Below are 16,688 nucleotides of genomic sequence, written 5' to 3' on the forward strand. Positions count from 1 at the left end.
TATAGTACTTTATCACTCATCAATTAGTTTTTACAAAAAATAAATAGTTTAAGCAAAAAACGTTTGGTTCCATACTTTTTATTCACCTGGTATTTGACACATAATTGGTGGATGCGCCAGATTAAGTTTTAATTGTTTCCAATTCACTTTAATTTGCCATTTTTTATAAAAATCTCCTCAAATTAGCTTGTGTTTTTATAACTCAAGAAATCAGTTTTGTGATTGCATCTTGAGAAAGACAAGTTTACACAACTGAAAGATTTAAAAATATATTTCTAATGAGTTGTCCGTTCTCAAGAGGCCAATTAAAGTGGGATTCGTCTGACCTCAGCGAATCATTGTAATAACCTCAGTATCAGTCAGTAACTTGCAATTGAATGTATACATATCTCCTTTGGTGTTTGGTTGTATGAGACTGCTTGTGGCAGTGTTGAAACTTACGAGCTGCATCCGTTTTAGCAAACGCCTCATTACAACAGCTTTTCCTGAGTTGCAATTTTCAAGAGTACCGTTCCCAAACTATGTTGGCTCTTTCAATATCTAGCAAGAAGTATAGCTAGGATGTGTCGAGATTAAAGGATCGACGGTTTCGATTTATTTAACTCATCAGTTTTCTCCTTTGGTCTGTAATCTTGTATCTTCCACCTTCTAGGATTATTCCTGACGTTACTTCGCCAGAGATAACAAACTCTAATATTGTTGGATACTTTCTTGTTGCAAATCAAAAACGACAAGTACCCAACAAAAAATCTTACAAGTCTCAATCGTCGCCGAAATAATTCACAAAGTTGGAAAACTTGAGATTTGAGTTATGAGCAAACTTGGGTATTCTTTCAAGTTAAAGCACGAAACACCGATATATGCAAATAATACCTAACGCTAAATTTCAAACATAAATATGAAGAGGGATTTGCGAGAATGGATGTCAACTCTCAATTCCAGTAGAACTTTGCGTGTTACATGAACTGAATGCACTATTTTAATTAAAATGACGACTTTTATCGACACATCCTGGGATTTAGACCAACCTCATTAGCCAGATATTCGACCGATAACATCACCATAAATAAATTTATAATGCCGAGTCATTAGCAAGATCATTAATGAATGAGCACAAAATACCGTCATTTCGCCTGAATATTTTTCGGTCATAATCAACACAGAATTGATTTTCCTTTATTTTCAAATGAAAAATGTATAACTAAGATAAAATCGATGGCGGTAGGGCTTATCCTACCGTAACCCGCCTTCATCCTGTATCCTTTAATAGCACTTTATCTCCAATTCCAGTTTTTACCTACATTTTACAACTTTTAGACACGTGTCCTATAATTCCTCCTTTTTGCTTTATATGCACAGAATTCATTCTTAAATCTCATTAGGACTATAAAGCAACTAGGTAATAAAATATCGATCCCTTACAATAATCTAATTAAATGCACGAGCAGTTGTACATATCCGTACACAAAATATCCATTAATAATTCACCAATATTACATCAATTTCAATAAATATAATTTAGTAACGATAAAATATTCAGTTTGTTGTCAAAACACGTAATATTTGTAAAATAACAGTATAACCTTTAGTATTATTTTAAATAATAATTTGTTAATCCTTGTAATATTTTCCAATATAGCAAAAGAAGGAAATTAAATATTTTTTTATCTGCTGTTTTATTTCCTTTCTTTAATAATTTGTATTTATTAAACTGGGAATTAATAAACGAATTGTTTTTTTTTCAAAGTAACAATTCCAACATTGTCAGATCATTCTGTTTTAATCCGTTTTGGAAATAACGGCTTAAACCAAATTTAAATTACGATTTTTCGCAATCCCTTTTACGACCCCGAATATTTATTTCCGGCGTACGAATTATAATATCCCGAAAGTGCAGAAAAACTTCAATTACTGTGATGGTCTCATCATTTTGCACCGATCCCGTCATAAACATTAGAAGCAAAATAAATTACCTCCACCTAAATGAATCATTATATAAATCTGATTAGTTCGGATCCAATTACAGGCAATATTTATCCTAAAATTGAGTTAGCTAAGTGTGTGCTGTAGATAAGGTGATTCTGCTCGCAGTTTTCCTTTATGCGATGATACGTTAGAATTTCACCACTTTATTCGTTTGATTTAATTTAAGAAGTGTGAGAAAAAAATTAAATAATTCGTATATTTAACATCTTGCGGTTCAACGACATTTCGAGAGTTTCAATAACCACTCGTATGCTGTTAGTGACTGTATCGACTGTCAACACAGACGTGCAAATTGATTTCATAACTTTCAGTGCAAAAATAAAATGCTGGAGAAAATATTATTTCCCCGTGAATAAAAATATCTTACAAGAACATTTGCCTTCTGTTTATTTCTAAAGAATATCGATTATGTCGATATTTATTAAAAAATGTCTTGTACTTTAACACAAACAAGACACATAAGAGATAAAGGCAATAAATTATTATTCAAGTTAAGAGGTTTTTTCAGTTTTAATGTAATATTAACGTTTTGTTAACCCAGCGCATTCGCCATTTCGTATTTATGTGATATGTACTTTAAAAATCGCACAACAAGCAGTTAAGTGTTTATTTTTCAGTCGTAATGCAGACAACCTCATTTTATTTTACAGACGATGCAACAGCAAAATAATTTCACAAAACAAAATAAAACAGAATGAGGTGATGTCGTTACGAAAATTAGACCGCGAAATGAATTGTCTCGCTTCGAAAAACATGCAATTTTTCAGAATTATACAAAATCATATTTTGGTTAAAAACACATTGGACATTTTTTATAATTATACACGTGACAGAATTTTAATCTCGGCACACTTACTCATTGATTTAAAGAAAAACAGGTTTTCCTCAACTTCTATTACAAAATCAAACACATTGCACATTGAAAAAATAGTTTATTATGTCGAATGTAAACAATTTCCATTAAAATTTTTGTAGTGAAATATTTTGGTAAAAATAGTGGATACATTTGTTGTAACAATTTAATAAAAGCACATTTTTCAATAAATTACAAATAATTTCAAACAAAGCAAAAAACCACAAAAATGAAAACCTAAACTTTAATTTGTATTTGTCCAGCAAAACCAGCAAAATAAAATACTTATCTATGAAAGTGGTGTGATCCGACAAAACTTGTCAAGAAGACGTATGTTTTCACCCAACAACCCCAAACAACTTTAACTTGTGATTTCCAGAAAATCAATCAAACTAAGCGAATTAAAACTAAATTGGTGTTTTAAATATCCATTATCTCTAAGGTCGCAGCTGCTCTCGAAAAGAGACGCAGCATCCAGAAATTACTCTCAAGAGATGTCTCTGTCCCGTGGTTTATTAAAGTTTGAAACTAAAACAATTTATATCACAACTTGGGGTACACAGTCGCATTTAGCAGATCGAACCGAATTTCAATTGTCATATTAACTCAATATAAAAGTGACTTCTGTGTGTAAAAATATCGATTATATCGCATGTCTTTTACCAATAAGACACGTACTACAGTTTTTACTTTAATTTTACTTGTACTACTTTTTGTATTAATAGTTAATAGGAAGAGTTATTGTTCCCATGGCATTCATTAATTAGTAAATGTTGAGAGATATTTTTTTCAAAGTAATAAATTTTGATTGGCTAACTTCCGACGATCCCGGTTAGAAGGAAAATTATGCTACGTTTGCATAATCACGGGTGAGAAAACTATAATTTATTACAAAATAAGCGGGAGGAAAAATCACGCAAACCCTGAATAATTGCGTCATACAGAAGTGGTCCAAATGTGCAATCAAATTTGAATCAATTTAAAACGAAGGCAATTTTATTTGGTGAATTTATTTCCGATTTCCTAACATGCAAAGCGTTTAAACTCGCTGATATGACAGTGACATACTTCAAAATAAATCAATCCACCACTAAATGTACCTACGTATGTATCTACTATACGTAACCTGAATTATAAATAGAAAATAAAAATAAGAAACCTCCTAAATATAAATCATTAATATTTCCAGAACCTGTAATTTTTATAGCATGTAGAGAAATACTTCATTAAAAATTACTTTAATTGCCGGTAAAACGTAGACCGAAATAGAAATTATCACACCCCAGGCAAAAGACGTATTATTTCAATTTTTAATTAGTTTCCCAAAAAGTTTCTTAAGGTTCTTGTAGAATAAAGTACATTCATAAATTAAAATTAATCAATGTTATTAAAGACATAAAACTCACCGTGTCGAATAAGAAACAAGAATCTTCTTTACGAGGTCACCAAACTAAGTCTGAAACAAAATTAGATGACTTGTTGATACCTAATTTTTTTAACTCAGTCCATATAACTACAATACGTAAATAACTTCAATATGTTGTAACAATAAAAATAAATAAAAGAAGCCGATAGCTCTTTTCATATCTTATACAGTGTTTTTCTTTTGGTTTTCCTCTTTTGTTAAATGTATTTCACTATTACTCAAAACTATTTCATTTGATATACAGGATGTTCGTTTTTCGAGCTCCACCATGGGGATCTCAGTTATTATAAGAGATACGAGGTTGGTTAAATTAGGATAGGTATAACACGATATTACATGTCGATCAAAATTAAGAAAAAGCGTTTTTGCGAAGAGTGCTTTGTGAAAAAACGATACCAATTTTAGTTAAGAAACTAAATTTTGGCAGTTCAATTGAATTTGGATCTGGAAGTCACATTTCCGTTAAGCTTACCTTCTTAAAAACTAAGATTTTGAAATATGAACAACGTAATAAACTAGCATTTATTCTTCGTAAGACAAAACAACACAAAGTTATAAAAGATGCTCGAATACACCAGCTTCAAAATTTTGTGTTAATTAAAATTGGTGGCATTTTTTCAAAAGCACTCTTCGCAAAAACGCTTTTTCTTAATTTTGATCAACGTGTAAAATTTGATCATATCGTGTGACACATCGTTGTAATCAAGAACTTTTCAAAATTACAGAAATCGAATATGGCGTCCATAAGAAAATCCAAGTTGAGTGTTGTAACTCTGATATCAAGAGCGCCTTGGAAAATACGAGGATAGATTTAGATTCCTTGTAAAAAGTGTAAAAAAGAACGTCCTAGTTAAAAACGTCTAGGTCTTTTAGTTTTTGCTTGAAAAAATAAAAACGAAAATTACAAATTTCCGTTTTTTTCCAATAATTCAATAACTAAAAATGACACATTAAATTTTCTTTCAGATTATTGTTCAGCATAAAAATGCGCAACTTTGCCCTAATTTAACCGTACCTTGCATCTCTTATAATAACTGAGATCCTCATGGTGGAGCTCGAAAAACGAACACCCTGTATTAATGTCAAAGCGACGTAGGTGGGAAACAGTTTTGAGAAATAGTAAAATACATTTGACAAAAGAATAAAACCAAAAGAAAAACACTGTAAATGAAGTAATAGGATATAACATACATCAAACAATAACAAAAAAAGCATCGGAAACTTTATTAAACATAATGTAATTAATAAACCCTCTTATCATTTCTCAAGCCACAAATTTTAACAAAAAAAGCAAAAATGAAAAACAATTACGAGTATGTATCTATAGTGGGTAGTAAAAATGTATTTTTTAAATATAAATTCAACACATTTTTCACGCAACATTATTTTATTTTGTTTTTGTTTTGCACAAAGCGTTACGAATATGCAAATAGTGTTAATATTATAGTAAGCATTTTATTCAGGAAATATAAAATTAAATAAATAATTACATTGTTATTATATTTTTTAAAACAATTGGTTGTTGCTAAAACAAACATTTGATGGGATCTGTTTCTCAAACAAAGCAGCTTTTTTGAAACATTTACCAATTTTTTGTAACATAATATTGGTATTTTCCGGTGGAATTAGTGAGTTAAAACTTATTTTTCACAGTACTTAAGTAGTCTACCATTCAACAAGTTTAAAAGTTGCTTTTCACACTAGAATCAAGTGCAGCTTGAGCATGTTTACGAACATCTGTTCAACGGTCGTCCTCGTTATGATCGATTGATTTGCTCATTTCAATAGAAATGCGGCTTGAATAATGACATGGGGAAGTGTCACACATATTTATCATCAAATATAATTCCCTGTACACTTTGTTAATGGGCTTCGAGTTCGATGCAGTACGCGAACATTGATTACGTCACTCGAAGGTATCTGCAAACACGAAGCAATTTGCGTCTCGTTATCGCGATTCCTTACCAAATTCAACCAATTAACAGTTTGCGCGCATGTGGCTGTACAAAACCAATACCTACAATTCATTTTCTATAGCCGTAGCTGTTTTGAATGCGGAGACGGTTCTCGCTCGTAAAAAACACAATGGGAAACTCCGAGAAACAAAAATGGCATGTTTATGACTAACGAGACTAACGAAGTTGAGGTTTTAGAACTGCATTCGCTAGTAAAAACTGTGGGTTTGATTGTTAAGGAGCTGCAAGTCAGGATGCTGTTAGCCTCGCATTATAATGCAAAGATAACGAGAATAAACTGTTTGCGTTGCACGAAAGACTGAAATGTAAACTCGGATGTTTCTATATTCAATTTTTTAAACTCTTGCTAGTAATGAAATACTTGCGTTCACTGATGCGTGATATAATTGTTTTCTTGCATTAAATGCAATAATCTATCGGCTGGAAGTAAAATTTAAATTAATATTGAAGGTAATTAGGTAGGCTTTACTTTGATGCCAATTGTGAACAAAATAATAATTCAAGAAGAGTTTAAAAACGTTTCATTTTATACTTATATTAGAATAGACAAAATCGGTATTAAATAGCAATAACCCCTAGCTCATCCAGGAACATTTTTTTAACTTTGTCATAGCCCTATGTTCAATTAGAAAAAATACAGATCAAAGCATTGCTGCCGTTCAATGAAAGTCTTGTTTAAATGAAGATAATGACAACGCAAATAGAAAAATTACCGGCAGATAGAATATTAATTACTTCATAGTAAAAAATAAAAATATAGCAAAAATTTAGCAATTTTGAGGAAAACCGTAATTTAAATAAACAGAATAGAAATTTTTGCTTCGCCTCATGTTTTTATCTTTTTTGAATCGTGTGTGCAGCATATAAAACAAAAGAACAAAGTTGTAGACAATTAAATTTGCTTTAAAAAAGTCCGCGACACTATAACTCTATCTTCAAAGATTTTAGCCCTTCAGACAGTCAAAGATGCTTTATTAGTGACGAAAATATTTCGCTTGTGTCTAAGAAGCTGTTTAAACCTAAACCGTTGAAAATAGAGGTATAATGTCGCGGATTTTTTTTAAAGCAAATTTAATTCTCTACAACTTTGTCCCTTACATAATTTTTCTATTTTTAATCGTATTCGCAGCGTTTTCAAAAAAAGTTAAAAACAAGAGACGAAGCAAAAATTTTTGTCCTGTTCATTATTTTAAATTATAGTTTTCAGCAAAATTCTTCATTTCTTACTGTAAAGTATTTAATATTTTATCTGCTTATAATTTTTCTGTTTGTGTTGTCATCATCTTCATTTAAATAAAGCAACATTTTATTTCGTGGCACTTACATTGTAGATACGCTACTGAGACTCTCATTGAATCGCAGCAATGTATTTTTTATATTGAACGACTATGTTCAGAATTAAAAAAATGTCCCTGTATAACATATATTAAAAGCTTCGTATTCAAAGCATTTGAAGCGTTTTTTCATTATTCAAATGGAAACTTTCTATAAATGGTTGTAAGTACATTAGAAATATAAAAGCATTACGATTATTACGTTTTAACTACCCACGTAGAGTTTTATCGGCGTTTAAGATGTGTCATGTGTAACAATTAGGTAGTTCATTTGAACATTCGCAAAATAACACTAAAGAATTTTCAATTAAGTTAATTTATTTTTCCGTCATACGAGAACCCTCGTATTGTAACGATACGATCATCTGATCATCTTCCACAATTACAAGAGCTTCTAAAAGTGCATTGTAAACACCCTACTATATTAGAACTTGACTAATAAATAGAGCTGGAAACTAAATATAATAACATGCCATTTACTGTATAAACTTAAGAAAATATGACTTTAATATTCTGTAATCTTGCGATTATTATTTTTAATTTATTGTACATTCATGGCAGATAAATATCAAAAGACAGCACCATATTACTATGTAAAAGTCACAACAGGTAAAAAATATAAACAAAGCAGTAACAAAACATGTACCTAACCAAATAATTCATTATTTTTTATCTTATTTATAGCTTTAAATACTATGTTTACTTACTTCTGCAACTACTGTAAATAAATCAACTCATTGTTGTTACTTATTTACGCAAGTTGTAACTATTGCTGAAACCGCAAGCTAACTGAATTTTGGTCAATTTATTGGACTGCAATTATAATATTTGCATTGGTTACGTGTGACCGCATTATTAATTTACGTTGTGCAGATAATATATGAATAATGTGCTACAACTTACAACTTCCACCACTTAGCATTGTTTAAAGAACGGATTATGAAAAGCTCCAAGTAATTTACAAAGTTTGCAACGTACTTAATTAAATACCTAGATTCTTAGCTAAAAATAAAGCAAATAATTTATTGAATTTTAGTTTGATAAATAAATTACAATTAGTAATGGTCAAATTCATACATAGATGCATAGTTTCATTTAAACACATTAAAATTTCAAGTGAATTTAAAAGCATTAGCGTGTGGTCAAATTAAAAGGCACAGAAATAGCCCCATCAGCTGATAATGCATAAAGTTAATTTGTACTACAAGTCATAATTTATTGTGAATATTTAAGACCGGAATCGGTGTACTACTGTAAAATATGCATCTGAGCAAAATCAACAGTAACTAATCCGACAAAATTCATAAATAAACTTTCTCATAGATAAACCGGACCCTAATAAGGTTAGCGTAAATAATTCGTCTATTGTGCTTAAAATAATAATTGTGACGTCGATGCTTAATGCAGCCATTTCGTACAATAGCCACCTGAAAAAATCTGACACAAGTTCGGTCGCACGAACAGTATGTTTCGAATCGTATTGTGTTTGTTCAGGAGCAGCATTGCGTAAAAACTATTTAAGCGCGCTTAGTTGGTAACGTTAGTGCCATCCTCGATTACGTCTGTTCAAAGTGCTCATTGATGCGCAAACGAGGGGTTGAATTATCGGTGGAAAAAGGACCCTAATATTTGTTGTTTATTGTTTGCTACTTATTCCTCATTTTGGGTTAGATTTAAACATGCCGGGAATTATTTCAAAGGGGATGACGTAATTTTATACTTGTACCGTACCTGTACTAGGGATGTTTATTCTTGCATTTTGTTTACGTTAGGGGAAATTGGACGGTGCGCGGATTTAACATATCGAATAATGACAAAACATGGGATGAAAGAATGAAAATAAAACAAACACGGTGTTGTCTCAGGTGCTCCTTTGAAATGTTTAAGAAATATTGCGATTTCCAACTGCTATTGTGTTTGAATTATGCTTTGGTCACATTATACTGGGCTCGAGGACTTGTTCTACTTTTATTGTTGCGTCGTTTTCCTTCTAAAGAAACCTTTTTATAACATCCTACATGAAAAATGCATCTCTATGGTATACGACTTGGGCAAATTCGACGTCGATAGACATCCTCGAGTGATGTACTTTATTGTTACTTAAACCTAGCCTTTGTAGACAACGCAATTAGTCTCAAAGTGAAATAATACAGGCTTCCACCGGTTTTATACTTGTTTTCATATTAATGTGCATCAAAATAGTCGTTGAAAGGGCAAAGCAAAAAATAGTTAAAATTAACAACGTAATTAACATAGGGTAGGAAACATAAAGATTTTTGTCATTATTGGTGTGATTAGATTAGTGATGTGATTAGATTAATTTAGACTACTTCGACCTACTTGATCACATTAATATGAAAAAGAGTGCCTATATGTACCACACTTTATATTATTTTCATTTTAATACCTACCTACTAATCAGAAAAACTAAAAAAAACACTTGTTTTAAAATATAAACGTGCCATTATTAAGAATTTGTCCTCAACCAACATGTTATAAGTAAACTGTTTTAGCAAATTTGTATTTCATATTAAGAAAATGCTCCCAATCAAGAGATTTTTCTTAATTTGAACAGCGAGATGTAGATAAATATGATCCTAAAAACATCCATTTATTCAAGTTAAAAAGGATCAAAACGCTTTTTTCTCAAACCAAACAGAGTTTCTCAATAAAAACAAACTTTTAAGAAAACTTTTTTCACTTATTTAAGATGACTGAATAAAAGGAGGATAATTTAACTTTTCCAAGCTTTTGTATTCTTGCAAAAAGTCGAATTAGCTTTCAACCCGTCAACATGCAAAGAAATTAGAAACTTATAAAAATGTGTGAAAAGTGAAGTTCATCGCTTTATGGCTACTGCAAAATTTAATAAACAAATACAGTTTATATACTTTCGTACTCCACTCTATTTTGGTTCCTATGTTAAAGTTCAGTGTTAAATAACCCTTGAATAATCATAGTCTATGTGTGTGCAAAGTTCATACTAGGTTACTTAGATAGAACATCATCTTATGATTCTTTTATTAAGAGCAAAGTGAGATAGAGAGAACAATTACAACTACTAAGCTTCAAGAACCACTTTTAATGAAAAATCAATAGTTGCATTTAATCTTTTCAAACATTTACACAAGCAGTCAAATCTGATTGTATCTTCTATGGAAGCTTCGAAGCTAATTTTAATGCAATTTTCGAATAATAACCACATATCCAAAAACAAAAAAAAGACAAAACGTTTTAGTTCAGTAGTAAACAGAACAAATTTTGACTAATGCTATACATAAAACAAAGAATACTAAAAATTGTGTAACCTACACTAATAAATTTTATATTGCGTGTTTTATTTAATTTTCAACCACTAAAATATCTTAAAGAAAAGATCAAAAAACATTGTTTTACAAACTTTGCGATGGTGCAGTGGTCACATTTGCATCAAAAGTAAGAACAAATTATAAAGTAATAAAAGGAAAACGAATTTATTTTATTTACTCTCAGAATCAAATAAGTTTCGTTTTTTGTAAAAAATAAAAGTCCAAAAATTATAAAAATAAATCAAACAGAAGTTATATCTCAGAAACAAAAGAAAGAAAGGTTTTATCCTGAATGAAATAAATCTAATGACAATAACAGGTCGGTTTCTTTGAATTTATCGCCCTGGAATGTTCTCCTTTGAAAAGATCAAAGCGACACTTGCCAAAGAACAGCCTGGTTATTCAATTATAAAAAAAATTGCCATCAGGAAAAATACATCCTTTTAAGATAGCATCTTGATATCTCGATTAACGTTAACAATTAACGCGTCACTGCCAGAATTTTCCATTAACAATGTAAAATTTCCTGTGAAAATGACCCTTTCTATTTTGACTGCTTCATCATCTCTTCCACTCCATATAACTTTCAATTAATGACACTTTTGTATAAATTCTATAATTTTGCAAGGACGAGCCGTTTTAACCGAGGCGGTTATAAAATTTAAAATATTTTAATCCCTGAATCAAGTTCGGTATTTATCGTGACGTTGCGATTAAAAACGATATCGATGGTTTTAGGCGACTGTCGAAAAAGCAAATTTTCAAGGATAATATCGCCGATAAAGTTTGATGTTAGCAAGACTATCAAAGCTTTAGACTCATAAAAGTCATAAAACAAACAAGGGATGAGAAGAATATGAGGTGATTACTTATTTCCGCAAAGTTGACGTTACTTTCAAGTATCCTTTTAATTATCATTCACTTTAATGTAGCCGACAAAAAGCTACCTATTTGTCTTTAATTTATTATTAGCGGATTGGATAGTTTTGTGTTCGTGTCCTGATTGTATTGTCTTCTATAATCAATTTCTTGCAATAAACCCTTTTGTCCGCTTTCACACAATGAAAACCTAACAAAAGCCTTTAAATTGTAATAGTCCGGATGAACTCGTAAGACGTGTTTGCGAAATATTTTTTAAATAAGAAAAGAAAAATCATCGACTCAAATTAGTACCATATTTCTAATTTACTGCCTACAGTAGAACATATTTAATTAATTTCCTTTCTACAAAATGCTTTGATAGCGTGACTGAAAAATTAACCGCATGCTTCAGTCGACTGCGCTATAACCGCCCTGAAAAAATTTAAATTTTAGTGAAAGAATCAGCAGTCGTTCGTCATCTTTTTCACGAACGCCAGAGGTTGTTGTCACAAAAACTCCACGTCTTTGAAGGTTTTATCCGTATGTTTTATTAAATTGTATGTCCGAAAACGTCGACAGTATTAAGACATCCTTCAAAACAAAATTTTTCAAACAAACAAAAATGATACGACATTAAACAAGGAAAATTCCACTCAGATTAAAAATGAATATGTGACCACAAAGCAGAAACGGACCTGATAAAAACCTTCATCAATATCTTGCTTGCTTGGTTAAGTTTCAAGGTTGTCCTCGAGGCTTTCTACTATTCTTCAGCAACTATATATTTGGAGTTTACGATAGGAACTAGCGACATAAAACGTAAACCCAACCCGCCATTCTTACGTCCTATTTAAAATTACGATGACAGAGTGACTTACTGCAAACCTGATTAGAGACCCTACATAAAAATGTGAAATACGAACGACATCATTGATCCAAAGTAGTTTTATGATATTATCAATAAAACAAGTAGAGCCCCAGAAATACATCAAGAAAAAGATCACAGAGGGAATTGCAACAGAAAATTTATTATCCATATGGTATTAACAACAAAGTCCAGTTTTGTAAACAAGTTAAGAAGCTTCTATAGAAATTGAAAAAGAAAAAGAAATTTAACTTCTCAATATTTATCCCAACATTTAATCGCTCGTCTTTTCAAAAATTTCAAGTAAAATAATAGAAGAGTAAGAACTTGTTTACAATTTATTTTTATTGTATGTAAAAACAAAATTTCTCAGTATGTTTTATAAGATATTGGGGAACAGAGAGAAACAAAATTTCCACATTCAATAATGTGAAAAGTTTTGAAAATGCTACAAAAGCTGAATTATTTATATTATAAAGTTTACATGAAACCTTATGTTCCATCGCATCAATTTACATAAATTACTATAAAGACTTGCATTTGCTTCATACACTATGTTATCATTAATTTATTATGCGTTGAAATAAGAAAAAAAGTCTTTAATTCTAAAGGAGAATTTAAATTAGATATTATTTTTAAATGTTGTTCTCTTAGCTACTAGAATTGAATGACATAAAACTGATAAGCACCGCAAACGGATTTCCATTTTGTAGTAAGTTCCAGATCCGATACTGATAAGGAATCTTGTCACAGTAATTTAATTTCAAGACGAACAGTGAGCAGAGAGCAATTTGATTCAAAGATTTATATGAATTAAGTACCTAATATATGCAATATATCCTTGGTAAACCTTCTTTGGAGTGTTTACACAAATTATGCCAAGCAGAATTTATGTATAAAGTCAATTATGAATATGCAGCATTCTCTACATTATTCGTGTTTACTTTAAGCTGAACATATTTTACAGTAAGTTAATTATGAAAGAAGTGAACTTTGCGTATCGTTTTCACAAAACCAGTTCAAGCAAAAGACGTATTTATCTTGTTTGTTAGGTTTGAATACCTCAAATTGCATGTGGGTAAAATTCAGATATCATTTTCTCCACCGGATGAATTACAGCGTGTGAATAAAAAAAAAACAGCCCGAAGGCCACGTGTTAATTCTGCAAATTGGTAAAGTTGGAGGTTAATGTTTCCGGAGTTGTGATTTACGATTTAATATCATCGCATCGAACTACAAACCCAATATTAGAAAAATCGGAAACGGAACTAAATCATGCGTCGGAATATTAATACTAATAATATGAACTGAGGGGTTTCCCACCATAAATAACCCAAGTGAGGGCGAGATTCCCCATATAAGATCGTGACAGGATCGAGTTTTCCGGTTAGTAGCGGACCCTTTACAACAAATTTCCTTTTTCCGCCGCAAAAAGGACAAAAGGGACCTTTGATTTCTAAGCTAACGGAAAAATAATGATGCCAAAATCGCAACTTATCTGATTTTGTTTGTTCGTTTGTGAATTTCAAGCGCAAATTTTAAAATATTTATCAAAGGAGAAGAAGAGCACATTGTGACAAAAATTTCCTTGAGTATCAATGTGATTTTTCTTGGAGATGCGTTAGAAATCGGATTATAATTTAAAAATAGAGCAAAAAAATCTATCGCGCGACGAAAATTTACTCGGGAACCGGTGTAGCTGACGGATTAAATAAAACTTACGAATCTAATAGCTTTGGCTGGTTTCCTGCCAAGAAATTGACATTTTTCATCCAGTTTATTCACAGCGGGATAAATGAAAAAAAAACCTTTTGCTATCAGTAAGTTTATACCCGAAGTGGCGTTATCAATTTTTGGTTTCTGGTAAATAATGATTTTACGAAGAGATTTATTTAAACCGGAGTTTACTGCAAAATTCACATTAAGTCATTTTATTCTAAAACTTGGCTGTTGTTAATTACTTCAAAAGCACTTTCCAATTCTAAAACAAAATAATTATATAATGAAATTTAAAAGGAGTATTTTTTGATAAATTACACAATACTCGATTTAACGATTTTGTATTTACTTGCTTAAAACTTTTTCTTTACTAATCAAAACTTTCAACTTACAATCGAATTAAATAAATTATTCATTCGTATTAATAGTTAGTGACTCAAGTGCGTGAAACTACCATTTTAAACAACTACACAACATTACCAGTAATTTGCAACTTCTAACTACAAGTGAGTTGTCGATTAAAGTTTTAACGGCAAATAAGTGTAATCAATTTTAAATGCCGTCATTAAGTATCAGCAGTACTTCTTATTGGATCCTCTTGGTATGGAAAACGATGAACAAAAACACGATTAAACCCGTCACACCAAACTTTTATTTCAAAGACAACGCGTTTAAACCACAAAGTGGTCATCCTAAGATGAGAATAAAAATTGATATAATAATTCTATACAAGTTATTTAAAATGATTACATAATCCAATAATTAAATAACGTGTGACCATGTTAAATGGTTAGCAAACCTATGAAATATAATTATTTTTCAAAAATCAGTTTTTTATTTTCTACTAGCTGACTTGCTAATGAAACAATTACAGAACTAGTAATTTATATAAAAATCTCGAAAAAAACGTCGATAATAAGTAACACGGAGTAGCTACCATTTTTAACCCACTACAAAACACTTGACAAAATAGACAGTGACAGAATATGGATGTAAAACAGGACTCTTTATTCTCAAACCTATAAAGAGTAAGTTATTTAATTAACCATTTAATCGTTATTAAAAAATTATCTCACATATTATTTCCATTTTTATTTCCACACAACCTTTCACTGGTTGCAAAAAAATTGTTTTTATTTCCGCCCTTCATAAACATGTTACAATATGCTTCCGGCACAAATAATTATAAAAATATTATTAACTTGGATATTATAAACAAATAGAAAATTTTAACGTTCCCTTAATGCAAATCAAATTAAAGTAAACAAATCAAAGGAGTTTTCTTAAACAATATTTAAATATTGTATAAATAATAACGTTAATTCATGAATGTAAAAAACTCTGCTATAAAGAATAAAAAAATTTGTGAACAATTTTAAATGGTAGCATTTTTTCAGTTTTTCTACAAGAAATGTAATTTATTAGCCATAAATAATAAAATTGAATCATTTTATAATACCGAATATTTTATTTGTAGAATTTATAGTACTTAAAGCCTGACAAATGATCTATAGAAATAAAAAAGAGATAAAAATTAGTTTCGCTAAAAGAAACTATTTTTCATGTTCTCTAGTGACTGTTCGCATGCAAGAAATTCGTTGAATCATGTGGAATTTTAAGCATAGAGTAATTTGTAAAAACTTTTTCCGTTTGGTGTTTTGAGGTTAATATATCATAAAATAGGAATTTATAAATTCGTATATGGTTTCGCAAAACATTATGTTCACTTTCGCTGCCGCCAGTGCACCCCAGCGATTAGACGATAACGTCTTCAGCAGGCCCATAAAGTTTTATGGTTTCAAGAAAAGTTCCTTAAAGCCTGACATAAGTCCATATAGCACTTGGTGCTTACTGGCTAATAAATTTTTTAATAATTTTCGACTTGTTCAAGTGGACTATTTCTCGAAATCGTTTCGTGTTTTAAAGGAGTTGTCGCGTTGACGTGTCGAATATCGGCGTGCTGCAGGCACGCTTGAATTTTTAATAAATCAGCCAGTAGAGACGCTAGCAATAATAAATCGCGCAAAGGAAAATATTTCTTGTTGTGTCATCTCAGCCATTTCACATGCTATAGATGTCCCAAATACACGCCATATCAATCCAATTGTGTCGACGATGCCGGCTGCATAGATGCATGCATTTGTAATGCAACAAATTGTATTTGGGTTCCTCTCGCCGGTTAAATATATTGATGGAATCGAGAATACCCAGCAAAACCTAAGAGCACTGCTCACAAACGTATCCCTGGTCCCCGTGGAGCCTAATGTAAATTAACCCCTCTCAGACCACTCGCAGCGTACTTGGCCCTTTTTAAGTACCAGCGAGCCACTGACGTTAACGAAGTACATTAGAGCAGACGC

The 16,688-nt window shown here is 31.0% G+C and overlaps 1 protein-coding gene across 2 annotated transcripts in view; it reads right to left on the minus strand.

Annotated features, from left to right (window-relative positions):
• LOC123004914 (connectin) overlaps window positions 1–16,688 on the minus strand; it is a 123,792-nt gene that overhangs the window by 94,816 nt on the left and 12,288 nt on the right. Inside the window, exon 2 of one of the 2 annotated variants that reach the window (XM_044398441.1) lies at window positions 4,246–4,295. The exons of the other annotated variant lie outside the window; for it this stretch is intronic. The gene's annotated coding sequence lies outside the window, so the exon portion shown is untranslated. The remainder of the gene's footprint in view (window positions 1–4,245; window positions 4,296–16,688) is intronic. 2 annotated transcript variants of the gene reach the window in all.

Source organism: Tribolium madens, unplaced genomic scaffold (assembly GCF_015345945.1).
Source record: "Tribolium madens isolate multiple individuals breed KSU strain unplaced genomic scaffold, Tmad_KSU_1.1 Scaffold_20;HRSCAF=117;Tcas5.2_LG4, whole genome shotgun sequence".
NCBI lineage: Eukaryota > Metazoa > Arthropoda > Insecta > Coleoptera > Tenebrionidae > Tribolium > Tribolium madens.